This window comes from Hyla sarda, unplaced genomic scaffold, assembly GCF_029499605.1.
Source record: "Hyla sarda isolate aHylSar1 unplaced genomic scaffold, aHylSar1.hap1 scaffold_1366, whole genome shotgun sequence".
Taxonomy (NCBI): Eukaryota; Metazoa; Chordata; class Amphibia; order Anura; family Hylidae; genus Hyla; species Hyla sarda.
In genome coordinates, this window is record NW_026607994.1 from 54,685 (window position 1) to 68,079 (window position 13,395).

Sequence of the window (13,395 nt, forward strand, 5' to 3'; positions counted from 1 at the left end):
TGCTTAAAACGGAACAGTGGAAGTGAGGTTTTGCGGGATGTGTCCTTTTATCCCCTTTTTGAAATGGGGACAAAGACTTTGTTTATCCACATGTACAATCCGTTTGTTGATGTCTCTATGATTAAGAACTTCTTGAGCATCTATTGTGAGTCTATTGCTGGTGGTACTAAGCAGACAAGCAGCATTGGTGTATTTAATGGCACGTATAAGTTCTTTGTGAAGTTGCGGCTTGATGGAGATTGCATTGGAGGCGTTAAGCACCCTCCGGCGAACTTTACCATTGCTGGTTTCAGAGGTTATCTCTATTACTACGGACAGCCATCTTTCTGTAGAAATTGTCTATTGTTTGGACATGTGAAGGAGGCCTGCCCTGGCAGTAAGAAATGCAGGAACTGTAAGCAACCGGGGCATGAGGCGGGTGCATGTCCACACCCGAGGACCTGTGACCTATGTGGGGAAGCTGGCCATGTGTACAAGAACTGTCCAGTGTTGAAGAGGAGGGAGGAGGAGAGGAGAATGGAAGAGGAAATGGTGGAGAGGAGGAGGGCAGCTGCAGCTGCGGCTGCAGTGGTTCCTGCAAGAGAGAGCGTTATTATTGGAGAGGTACAGAGTCCTGTGGTGGTAGAGGAGCAAGTGAAGGTGGTGGAGGAGCAAGTGGTGGTGGAGGAGGAGCAAATGGCAGTGCAAGTGGAAGAAGGGGAGATTGAGGATGCTCCCAGTCCCCCGGCTGAGGAGTCGCCGCAAATTGAAGAGTGGTCTTCTTCTGAGGGTGAAGACCGTGAGGAGAGACATAGAGAGAGAGAGGATGACTTTGATCTTTTTCGTCCCCCCAAGAAGACGGCCAGGAAGCTTTCTGGTGGACAGATGGAGTCGACGCTGGTGGCTACGGACAATCGGTATCAACCGCTATCTGAGAGCGACATGGATGCGTGCTCTGCGGGAGAAGCTTCTCCCACACCGCTGAGGAAAGCTACCTAAATAACTTTCTTCTTTTCTGTCAAATTCTTCCTTAGGGTTGTTAAGATGGTGGTATGTCTTTTTTAGTCGGTTCTATAAACGTTAGAGTCTTTAGAAGTAAAGTCAGAAGGACAGTAATTTTGGAGGACTTGGCAGGGAAAAAAGCGGACATTATTTGTTTGCAGGAATGTGGGCTAAATGATATTCCGGGGAAGGGAGAATGGGCTTATGGTCCTGCTGTTTGGTCGGTGTCTGGGCATAATAGGAATGATGGGGTAGGGGTGCTTTTTAAGAGCTTTAAGTTTGAAGTTTGTAGTTATGTGGTAATAGAGGAGGGGAGGTGTATCATGGTGGAGGTTAAGGTGCAGCGGGTTAAATTTAGGTTGATAAATGTGTATGCGCCGGTAAGGAGGGAGGAGCGGGTGGGGTTGTTGGAGGTAATTAAGAGGTTTCTGCCGGGTAAAATACCTTTGGTGTGGGTGGGGGATTTCAATTGTGAAATTGAGGGGAATGTGGATGTATCTGGGAATATTCTTAAAAGTATGGTGTGTGACTTTAAGTTAAAGGATGTGGCTGAAGCGTGTGGAGTGTGTCCTTTGTTAGATACATATTATTCTGATAGTGGAAGTCATAGTTCCAGACTTGATATGTGTTTTGTGTCTAAGGGTGTGTTATGTAAGAATTATATGCAAGAAAAAGTAGGATATTCAGATCATGAGTATGTGTGTTGTGAGTTAGTATTGGATGCAGATTGTGTGAGTGGGAGGGGTGTATGGAAATTAAATGTTAAATTGTTGGAAGTGGAAGGAGTGTATGATAGATATGTTAATAAGTATAGGGGTTGGTGTAAGAAAAAGAATGATTTTCCTGATATATTGTGTTGGTGGGAATGGGTTAAGGGTCAAACAAAAGTTTTCTTTAAAAGAGAGGGATATAAGCGGAATGCTGGGAGGAAGAAGAAGTATGAATGGTTGAATAAAAGATTGGTGTTTCTCAATAAGTTAAAGAAGTATGGCTGGAGTGTGGGTGAGCAGATTGAGGTTGTGAAGAGTGATCTAAAAAATTGGTTGAATGAGAAAGGTAAAGAGTTGATGTATCAAGCAAAACTTGATAAGTTAGAGAAAGATGAGAAATGTTCGAGATATTTCTTTAAAAAAGTTATTGGGAAGAGAGAGGATATGGTAAGAGTGTATGATGATGATGGCTGTCTGGTTAAAGGTAAAGCTGTGTTGGGAGTGGTTAAAAATTTTTATGAAGAGTTGTATGCGGTAAAAGATTGTGAAGAGGACTTGCAGGATGAAGTGTTGAGAGTGCTTGATAAGAGGGTGGATGGTAGTGAATATGGGACTCTGATGAGAGAGATTGGAGAGGAGGAAGTGAAGAGGACTGTGGATAGTATGTCAAGAAATAAAACGCCTGGAGAGGATGGGTTGCCTGTTGAATTTTATGCTTGGATTTGGGATGTTGTGAAGGATGATTTGGTGGAAGTGTATAGGTATATGTGGAGGAAGGAGAGAATGGTGGAAAGTATGAAGAGTGGAGTGGTTGTGTTGATTTATAAGAAAGGTGATGTGAATGATGTGAGGAATTGGAGGCCGATAACTTTGTTGAATGTAGATTATAAGGTGTTTGCTAAAATAATTACAAATAGGATGAGAGATGTGGTTGAGCAGGTGATTGGAGAAGAACAAGTGTGTGGAGTGCCTGGGAGAAGAATAAATGAAAATTTGTGTTTGTTGAGAGATTTGTTATGGGATAGTATGAGTAGGAAACAGGAGGTTAGAGTGATGTCGATAGATTTTGAAAAGGCGTTTGATCGTCTGTCACATAGGTTTTTGTTTAGAGTATTAGTGAGAATGGGATTCCCGGGTGATTTTGTAAATGTTGTAAGGATGCTGTATGATGGAGTATATAGTAAGGTTTTGATAAATGGTTGGATGTCTGAGAAGGTGAAAGTATGTTCTGGTGTAAGGCAGGGTTGTCCGTTGTCCCCTATGGCTTTTATATGTGCTATGGAGCCATTATTAGAGATGTTGCGGCGGGATAAGTGTGTTAGAGGGTTAAAAATTCCAGGGAGTGGTGGGAGAGAAGTCAAAGTTTTGGCCTACATGGATGATGTGTGTATTTTGGGAGAGTCTGTGGCTGTTATGAGAAGGGCAAAGTTACTAGTTGGATTGTTTTGTGGAGCGTCTGGGTTTAAGGTGAATTGGGACAAAAGTGAGTATAAATGTTTTGGTAGTATGCAAGGAAGTGAGGATGTGGGTATGAAGAATATTGAAGGTGGTATTCAGGTTTTAGGTGTTAAAATGGATGAAAGATTGGATGGGAGAGAAAGTTGGGATGATGTAGAGAAGAGAGTGTCCAAAAAATTGAGTCTTTGGAGGTTGAGAGATTTGTCTATGGTTGGGAAAGTGCTGGTTGTGAAAAGTGTAATATTGCCTATTTTATTGTATGTGGCAATAGTGTTTCCGCCAAGTTATATGGTTTTAAGGAAGTTAAAAAGAATTTTGTTTGTGTTTTTTTGGGGTACAAAAGTGGAAAGAGTGAGGAGAGAAGTTGTGATGAAGGATGGTAGCAAGGGTGGAATGGGATTTCCAAATCTAGATGTGTATTTGGGGGTGAATGTGGTGTTTGCGGTTAGAAGGATGATGAGAGGAGAAAAGAATTTTGCATGTATGTTGAGATATTTAGGTGGGCGTGTGTTATGCAAATTAGGTTGGCTGGAGAGAGATTTGAGAGTGCCTTATGCGTTTGTGTGCCCGAGTTGGTATTTGTATGTGGAAAAGTTTTTGGAGAGTTATAGGTTGATTGGTGTGAGAAATGAGTTGTTTGAAAGTAAGAAGAATGTGTTTGGGTATGTCGCCGCAAGTGAGGTGGAGTGTCCGATTAATATGGTAAGAGGCCAGGATGTGTCTAAGGTGTGGAAGAGTTTAATGACAGATGGAATATCAAATAGACAGAGAGAGATAGGATGGCAGTGTTTGCATGGAGCCCTACCAGTAAGAGAGTTCCAAAGGAATAGAGGAATTGGAAGGAGTGAAATATGTCCGAGGGAAGATTGTAGTGGGGTTGAAAGTGTGATGCATGTGATTTGGAATTGTGACATGGCTCAGAATGTATGGAGAGGGATAGGTCCGTTGTGTAAGGAGTTGACTGGGATAAATAGGTTGTCATATGAGGTTGTGATGTTTGGTCTTAGTATGATTGGAAGAAAGAATGAAAGGGTGTTGTTTGTGTTGTTGGCGATTGTGAAGGAAGTCTTGTGGGATGTTAGAAATTTATATGTGTTTAAGAGAAAAAATGTGACTGTGGAAGGAAGTTTAAGAATGATTCTGGATAGGTTGTACACCGTTTATTTACGTGATAAAAAGAAATTAGGTGAAATAGATGCAGAGGGGATATGGAAATTTTTGAAGTGGAGACATGTTGTAAGGGTGTAATGGTGATGGTATTTGAATTTGTTTTGAATTTGCTTTGAACAAATAAAGAATGACCTAATGATGAGTTAGACTTTACCATGAGTCAAAAATGACGCGTTATCTAAGTGGTGTTTAGTCTAAACCTGAAGGTTTATAAAAAAAAAAAAAAAAAAAAAATCTGTTCTTATCAGTTTAATATCTGATACGTCCCCTATCTGGGGACCATATATTAAATGGATTTTTGAGAACGGGGGCCGATTTCGAAGCTTGCTTCCGTCGCCCTATGCATTGACCCGATATGGCAGTATCTTCGGGTACAGTGCACCACCCCCTTACAGGGTTAAAAAGAAAGATTCCTACTTTCATTGCTACCTGCTTGCTGGCTAGCCAGCTAGCCAGCCCTGTGGGCCTTGCTGCTGCTGCAGCCAAAAAACAAAAGGTGGTGCTGCTGCTGCTTCTGCTGCTTCTGCTTCTGCTTGTGTCTGGCCGCTGTTGGAGCGTCCAGGCACAGGACTTCTGCTGCTGCTGACTAAATGGCCTCCTTAATTGGATCATTTGAGTAGCCAGCACACCTGTGCAGGTAGGGCATGACATGATAGGCAGCTGCCTTGATAGCGGGTGGGTGCTGAATGTTCCTATTGACAAAATAAGATTAATGCTTATGAAGAAATATAAAATCTCATCCCTTCCCCAATATCGCGCCACACCCCTACCCCTTAATTCCCTGGTTGAACTTGATGGACATATGTCTTTTTTCGACCGTACTAACTATGTAACTATGTAACATAACATGGGGGGGGGGGGGTCTCCTGGCTGTTCACACAGGTGTGTCATTGCTGTACATTGACCATGCATTGCTTCTGTGGTATTGCAAAGGCAAAGACAAATGCTTCCAGCCATCCATTGCACTAATGGATTGGTCATCAGCTGGCTGTCTATGTCCCGCATCAATATAGACCAAAGTACAGAGGGTTAGGCTATGCTATTGTGCACCTACCTGATGCATCAGAAGGTGCGAGGCCCTTGCTAAATTCTGTGCACAGACTTTGAGATCTATACTTTAGACTGTATCTAAACCTGCTCCAACATGGACTGACATTCTGGCCTACTTTCAGCCGATGCGACTTGTCTGTCGCTGAACAGTCGCTTTTTATGTATTCAGCACCTATGTATAATGTTGTAAAAATGCTCTAGAAGCTAAAGTCGCAGAAATGTCACACATATTTGGCCTGCAACTTTCTGTGCGACAAATTCAGACAGGAAAAATCAGTATAAATCCTTCGAAAATTATCCCCCAGTGTCTCCATCTGCTGGCGGTATTGAATAAGCATTGCTGCACTGATGGGGTATGCATTAGACGAAAAAAAAGAAGAAAAAGAAGAATAATACGCCCAGAAAAGAGGCGAAAAGGAGAAAAACGTAAAAAAACGTGAAAAAAAAGTAAGAGGAAGAGAAGGGAAAAAAAGGTGGAAATGGGTTTAAAAGTGATTTCGGCGGAGAAATATATATATATATATATATATATATATATATATATATATACGCGCACACACACACATATATATAAACGTATTCTCCGTTGAGATATTGCAGCCGCTGCTGTGTCCAGGCCCAGGAGCCTTAGCACTGTGCTGTGATGTCACTCAATACCACTGACATCACTAGGTGTAAACAACATCTCTCCTTTGCTGTGTATGTGACTATGGAGCTGTTTGGTGATGTCGTCTATTATGGCCTTCATAGAAGCAACAGGAGATTGTTGCATCCATCTAGAACCCTCAGAACTACAGTGCTATGATGTCACTCACTTCCACAGGCCTTGCAGAGTGTAAACAACAACAACCCAGCTTTGTTGTGTATGTAACCATAGGGATTTGTGATGTCACCTAGAACCTTCACAGCAGCGACAGCTTTATGAGGAGCATCAGCACTGCTCTGCCTGAGCAGAACCATCACCGCCATAGGTTGTCAAATAACCCGGGTTTAACCCACACAGGTAAGTCCAATGGGGTGCAGGCATGTCCTCTATGCTTACAGCTTCCCGTGGGTGTTGGTTTGATACCGTTTGGGGACAGCCAAGGAGGCATCTGCAGGCAACAAAGGTAGGTGTGTGCTTGTGTGTGTGTTTCCTATGCAGATCCTAAGCCCAGTGTCACATGCAAGTAGGAGGAGTAAGAAGGGTTCCTGGCAAATCCGGGTTATGGATTGCATTTAAAAAGGCCCCGTGGGAGTGCAATGGGCCCCTGTCTTGCTGCTTAGCAATAATGGTATGGGTTTAGGTTCTGCTGTGTGTACTGGTGGTTGACTGCCCCCCAGCCCAGAGTGTGCATGGAAAATTGTCTGGCAGCCTCCCTGACAGCAAGCAGTGATAGTGCCCATGAAGGGCACCTTGTTGGGCCCGCCCCTTTCACGGTTATCGCTTCTCGGCCTTTTGGCTAAGATCAAGTGTAGTATCTGTTCTTTTCAGTTTAATATCTGATACGTCCCCTATCTGGGGACCATATATTAAATGGATTTTTGAGAACGGGGGCCGATTTCGAAGCTTGCTTCCGTCGCCCTATGCATTGACCCGATATGGCAGTATCTTCGGGTACAGTGCACCACCCCCTTACAGGGTTAAAAAGAAAGATTCCTACTTTCATTGCTACCTGCTTGCTGGCTAGCCAGCTAGCCAGCCCTGTGGGCCTTGCTGCTGCTGCAGCCAAAAAACAAAAGGTGGTGCTGCTGCTGCTTCTGCTGCTTCTGCTTCTGCTTGTGTCTGGCCGCTGTTGGAGCGTCCAGGCACAGGACTTCTGCTGCTGCTGACTAAATGGCCTCCTTAATTGGATCATTTGAGTAGCCAGCACACCTGTGCAGGTAGGGCATGACATGATAGGCAGCTGCCTTGATAGCGGGTGGGTGCTGAATGTTCCTAATTGACAAAATAAGATTAATGCTTATGAAGAAATATAAAATCTCATCCCTTCCCCAATATCGCGCCACACCCCTACCCCTTAATTCCCTGGTTGAACTTGATGGACATATGTCTTTTTTCGACCGTACTAACTATGTAACTATGTAACATAACATGGGGGGGGGGGGGTCTCCTGGCTGTTCACACAGGTGTGTCATTGCTGTACATTGACCATGCATTGCTTCTGTGGTATTGCAAAGGCAAAGACAAATGCTTCCAGCCATCCATTGCACTAATGGATTGGTCATCAGCTGGCTGTCTATGTCCCGCATCAATATAGACCAAAGTACAGAGGGTTAGGCTATGCTATTGTGCACCTACCTGATGCATCAGAAGGTGCGAGGCCCTTGCTAAATTCTGTGCACAGACTTTGAGATCTATACTTTAGACTGTATCTAAACCTGCTCCAACATGGACTGACATTCTGGCCTACTGTCACGATGCCGGCTGGCAGGTAGTGGATCCTCTGTGCCAGAGAGGGATTGGCGTGGACCGTGCTAGTGGACCGGTTCTAAGCCACTACTGGTTTTCACCAGAGCCCGCCGCAAAGCGGGATGGTCTTGCTGCGGCGGTAGTGACCAGGTCGTATCCACTAGCAACGGCTCAACTCTCTGGCTGCTGAAGATAGGCGCGTTACAAGGGAGTAGGCAAAAGCAAGGTCGGACGTAGCAGAAGGTCGGGGCAGGCAGCAAGGATCGTAGTCAGGGGCAACGGCAGAAGGTCTGGAAACACAGGCAAGGAACACACAAGGAACGCTTTCACTGGCACTAAGGCAACAAGATCCGGCAAGGGAGTGCAGGGGAAGTGAGGTGATATAGGGAAGTGCACAGGTGAACACACTAATTGGGACCACTGCGCCAATCAGCGGCGCAGTGGCCCTTTAAATCGCAGAGACCCGGCGCGCGCGCGCCCTAGGGAGCGGGGCCGCGCGCGCCGGGACAGAACAGACGGAGAGCGAGTCAGGTAGGGGAGCCGGGGTGCGCATCGCGAGCGGGCGCTACCCGCATCGCGAATCGCATCCCGGCTGGCAGCGGAATCGCAGCGCCCCGGGTCAGAGGACGTGACCGGAGCGCTGCCGCGGGGAGAGTGAAGCGAGCGCTCCGGGGAGGAGCGGGGACCCGGAGCGCTCGGGGTAACAGTACCCCCCCCCTTGGGTCTCCCCCTCTTCTTAGAGCCTGAGAACCTGAGGAGCAGACTTTTGTCTAGGATGTTGTCCTCAGGTTCCCAGGATCTCTCTTCATATGATGGAAAGGTCACGAGAAATTTCATCCACAGCGGGCAGACCAGAGGGCAAGGGAGTAGGGAGGGGGGGAAGAGGGTGACGGCCGTACACCACGAAAAATGGGGATTTGGAGGAAGACTCAGAGACCCTGAAGTTATACGAGAATTCGGCCCATGGGAGGAGATCTGCCCAGTCATCCTGGCGGGAGGAAACAAAATGTCGCAAATAATCACCCAAGATCTGGTTAATCCTTTCTACTTGTCCATTGGACTGGGGATGATATGCAGAAGAAAAATGTAATTTAATCTTGAGTTGTTTACAGAGAGCCCTCCAGAATTTAGACACGAATTGGACGCCTCTATCCGAGACAATCTGCGTAGGCAACCCGTGAAGACGAAAAATGTGTACAAAAAATTGTTTAGCCAACTGAGGCGCAGAAGGAAGACCAGGAAGAGGGATGAAATGTGCCATTTTGGAGAATCGATCAACGACCACCCAAATAACAGTGTTGCCACAGGAAGGGGGTAAATCAGTAATAAAATCCATACCAATCAGAGACCAAGGCTGTTCGGGGACAGGCAGAGGATGAAGAAAACCAGCGGGCTTCTGGCGAGGAGTCTTATCCCGGGCACAGATAGTGCAGGCTCGCACAAAGTCCACAACATCCGTCTCCAGAGTCGGCCACCAATAGAAGCGGGAGATGAGTTGCACAGATTTCTTGATACCCGCATGACCTGCGAGATGGGAGGAGTGACCCCATTTGAGGATTCCGAGGCGTTGGCGAGGAGAAACAAAGGTCTTTCCTGGAGGAGTCTGCCTGATGGAGGCAGGAGAAGTGGAGATCAGGCAGTCAGGTGGAATGATGTGTTGCGGAGAGAGTTCAACTTCTGAGACATCCGAGGAACGAGAGAGAGCATCGGCCCTAATGTTCTTATCGGCAGGACGAAAGTGAATCTCAAAATTAAATCGGGCAAAGAACAGAGACCACCGGGCCTGGCGAGGATTCAGCCGTTGGGCAGACTGGAGGTAGGAGAGGTTCTTGTGGTCGGTGTAGATAATAACAGGAGAACTTGATCCCTCCAGCAGATGCCTCCATTCCTCAAGTGCTAATTTAATGGCTAGAAGCTCTCGATCCCCGATGGAGTAGTTCCTCTCCGCTGGAGAGAAGGTCCTAGAGAAAAAACCACAAGTGACAGCATGCCCGGAAGAATTTTTTTGTAGAAGAACAGCTCCAGCTCCCACTGAGGAGGCATCAACCTCCAATAGGAAGGGTTTGGAAGGGTCAGGTCTGGAGAGGACGGGAGCCGAAGAAAAGGCAGACTTGAGTCGTTTAAAGGCGTCTTCTGCTTGAGGAGGCCAGGACTTGGGATCAGCATTTTTTTTGGTTAAAGCCACGATAGGAGCCACAATGGTAGAAAAATGTGGAATAAATTGCCTGTAATAATTGGCGAACCCCAAAAAGCGTTGGATAGCACGGAGTCCGGAGGGGCGTGGCCAATCTAAGACGGCAGAGAGTTTGTCTGGATCCATCTGTAGTCCCTGGCCAGAGACCAAATATCCTAGAAAAGGAAGAGATTGGCATTCAAACAGACATTTCTCAATTTTGGCATAGAGTTGGTTGTCACGAAGTCTCTGAAGAACCATACGGACATGCTGGCGGTGTTCTTCTAGATTGGCAGAAAAAATTAGGATATCGTCCAGATATACAACAACACAGGAGTATAACAGATCACGAAAAATTTCATTGACAAAGTCTTGGAAGACGGCAGGGGCGTTGCACAGTCCAAAGGGCATGACCAGATACTCAAAGTGTCCATCTCTGGTGTTAAATGCCGTTTTCCACTCGTCCCCCTCTCTGATGCGGATGAGGTTATAGGCGCCTCTTAAGTCCAATTTAGTGAAGATGTGGGCACCTTGGAGGCGATCAAAGAGTTCAGAGATGAGGGGTAAGGGGTAGCGGTTCTTAACCGTGATTTTATTAAGACCGCGGTAGTCAATGCAAGGACGTAGGGAGCCATCTTTTTTGGACACAAAGAAAAATCCGGCTCCGGCAGGAGAGGAGGATTTACGGATAAAGCCCTTTTTTAGATTCTCCTGGACGTATTCGGACATGGCAAGAGTCTCTGGGGCAGAGAGAGGATAAATTCTGCCCCGGGGTGGAGTAGTGCCCGGGAGGAGGTCGATAGGGCAATCATAAGGCCTGTGAGGAGGTAGAGTCTCAGCTTGTTTTTTGCAGAAAACATCCGCGAAGTCCATATAGGCCTTAGGGAGACCGGTTACTGGAGGAACCACAGAGTTACGGCAAGGGTTACTGGGAACCGGTTTTAGACAGTTCTTGGAACAAGAGGACCCCCAACTCTTGATCTCCCCAGTGGACCAATCCAGGGTAGGGGAATGAAGTTGAAGCCAGGGAAGTCCAAGGAGAATTTCCGAGGTGCAATTGGGGAGGACCAAAAGTTCAATCCTCTCATGATGAGATCCGATGCTCATAAGAAGGGGCTCCATGCGGAAACGTATGGTACAGTCCAATCTTTCATTATTTACACAATTGATGTAGAGGGGTCTGGCGAGACTGGTCACCGGGATGTTGAACCTGTTGACGAGAGAGGCCAAAATAAAATTTCCTGCAGATCCTGAGTCCAAGAAGGCCACTGTAGAGAAGGAGAAGGCAGAGGCAGACATCCGCACAGGCACAGTAAGACGTGGAGAAGCGGAGTAGACATCAAGGACTGTCTCACCTTTGTGCGGAGTCAGCGTACGTCTTTCCAGGCGGGGAGGACGGATAGGACAATCTCTTAGGAAGTGTTCGGTACTAGCACAGTACAGGCAGAGGTTCTCCATACGGCGTCGTGTCCTCTCTTGAGGTGTCAGGCGAGACCGGTCGACCTGCATAGCCTCCACGGCGGGAGGCACAGGAACAGATTGCAGGGGACCAGAGGAGAGAGGAGCCGAGGAGGAGAAACGCCTCGTGCGAACAGAGTCCATATCTTGGCGGAGTTCCTGACGCCTTTCGGAAAAACGCATGTCAATGCGAGTGGCTAGGTGAATAAGTTCATGTAGATTAGCAGGAATTTCTCGTGCGGCCAGAACATCTTTAATGTTGCTGGATAGGCCTTTTTTGAAGGTCGCGCAGAGGGCCTCATTATTCCAGGACAATTCTGAAGCAAGAGTACGGAATTGTACGGCATACTCGCCAACGGAAGAATTACCCTGGACCAGGTTCAACAGGGCAGTCTCAGCAGAAGAGGCTCGGGCAGGTTCCTCAAAGACACTTCGGATTTCCGAGAAGAAGGAGTGTACAGAGGCAGTGACGGGGTCATTGCGGTCCCAGAGCGGTGTGGCCCATGACAGGGCTTTTCCGGACAGAAGGCTGACTACGAAAGCCACCTTAGACCTTTCAGTGGGAAACAGGTCCGACATCATCTCCAGATGCAGGGAACATTGGGAAAGAAAGCCACGGCAAAACTTAGAGTCCCCATCAAATTTATCCGGCAAGGATAAGCGTATCCCAGGAGCGGCCACTCGCTGCGGAGGAGGTGCAGGAGCTGGCGGAGGAGATGACTGCTGAAGCTGTGGTAGTAACTGTTGTAGCATAACGGTCAGTTGAGACAGCTGTTGGCCTTGTTGCGCTATCTGTTGTGACTGCTGGGCGACCACCGTGGTGAGGTCAGCGACAACTGGCAGAGGAACTTCAGCGGGATCCAGTGCCGGATCTACTGTCACGATGCCGGCTGGCAGGTAGTGGATCCTCTGTGCCAGAGAGGGATTGGCGTGGACCGTGCTAGTGGACCGGTTCTAAGCCACTACTGGTTTTCACCAGAGCCCGCCGCAAAGCGGGATAGGCGCGGTACAAGGGAGTAGGCAAAAGCAAGGTCGGACGTAGCAGAAGGTCGGGGCAGGCAGCAAGGATCGTAGTCAGGGGCAACGGCAGAAGGTCTGGAAACACAGGCAAGGAACACACAAGGAACGCTTTCACTGGCACTAAGGCAACAAGATCCGGCAAGGGAGTGCAGGGGAAGTGAGGTGATATAGGGAAGTGCACAGGTGAACACACTAATTGGGACCACTGCACCAATCAGCGGCGCAGTGGCCCTTTAAATCGCAGAGACCCGGCGCGCGCGCGCCCTAGGGAGCGGGGCCGCGCGCGCCGGGACAGAACAGACGGAGAGCGCATCGCGAGCGGGCGCTACCCGCATCGCGAATCGCATCCCGGCTGGCAGCGGAATCGCAGCGCCCCGGGTCAGAGGACGTGACCGGAGCGCTGCCGCGGGGAGAGTGAAGCGAGCGCTCCGGGGAGGAGCGGGGACCCGGAGCGCTCGGCGTAACACCTACTTTCAGCCGATGCGACTTGTCTGTCGCTGAACAGTCGCTTTTTATGTATTCAGCACCTATGTATAATGTTGTAAAAATGCTCTAGAAGCTAAAGTCGCAGAAATGTCACACATATTTGGCCTGCAACTTTCTGTGCGACAAATTCAGACAGGAAAAATCAGTATAAATCCTTAGAAAATTATCCCCCAGTGTCTCCATCTGCTGGCGGTATTGAATAAGCATTGCTGCACTGATGGGGTATGCATTAGACGAAAAAAAAGAAGAAAAAGAAGAATAATACGCCAAGAAAAGAGGCGAAAAGGAGAAAAACGTAAAAAAACGTGAAAAAAAAGTAAGAGGAAGAGAAGGGAAAAAAAGGTGGAAATGGGTTTAAAAGTGATTTCGGCGGAGAAATATATATATATATATATATATATATATATATATATATATATATATATACGCGCACACACACACATATATATAAACGTATTCTCCGTTGAGATATTGCAGCCGCTGCTGTGTCCAGGCCC

At 47.3% G+C, this 13,395-nt stretch overlaps 2 non-coding genes across 2 annotated transcripts; both read left to right on the forward strand.

The window, feature by feature from the left end:
* The first annotated feature begins 4,522 nt into the window (after nucleotides 1-4,522).
* Nucleotides 4,523-4,706, forward strand: LOC130306301 (U2 spliceosomal RNA). The gene has a single exon (XR_008855674.1). It is a non-coding gene; the product is annotated as a U2 spliceosomal RNA (small nuclear RNA).
* Nucleotides 4,707-6,791: 2,085 nt separating this feature from the next.
* On the forward strand, nucleotides 6,792-6,982 carry LOC130306297 (U2 spliceosomal RNA). The gene has a single exon (XR_008855671.1). It is a non-coding gene; the product is annotated as a U2 spliceosomal RNA (small nuclear RNA).
* Nucleotides 6,983-13,395: the final 6,413 nt, after the last annotated feature.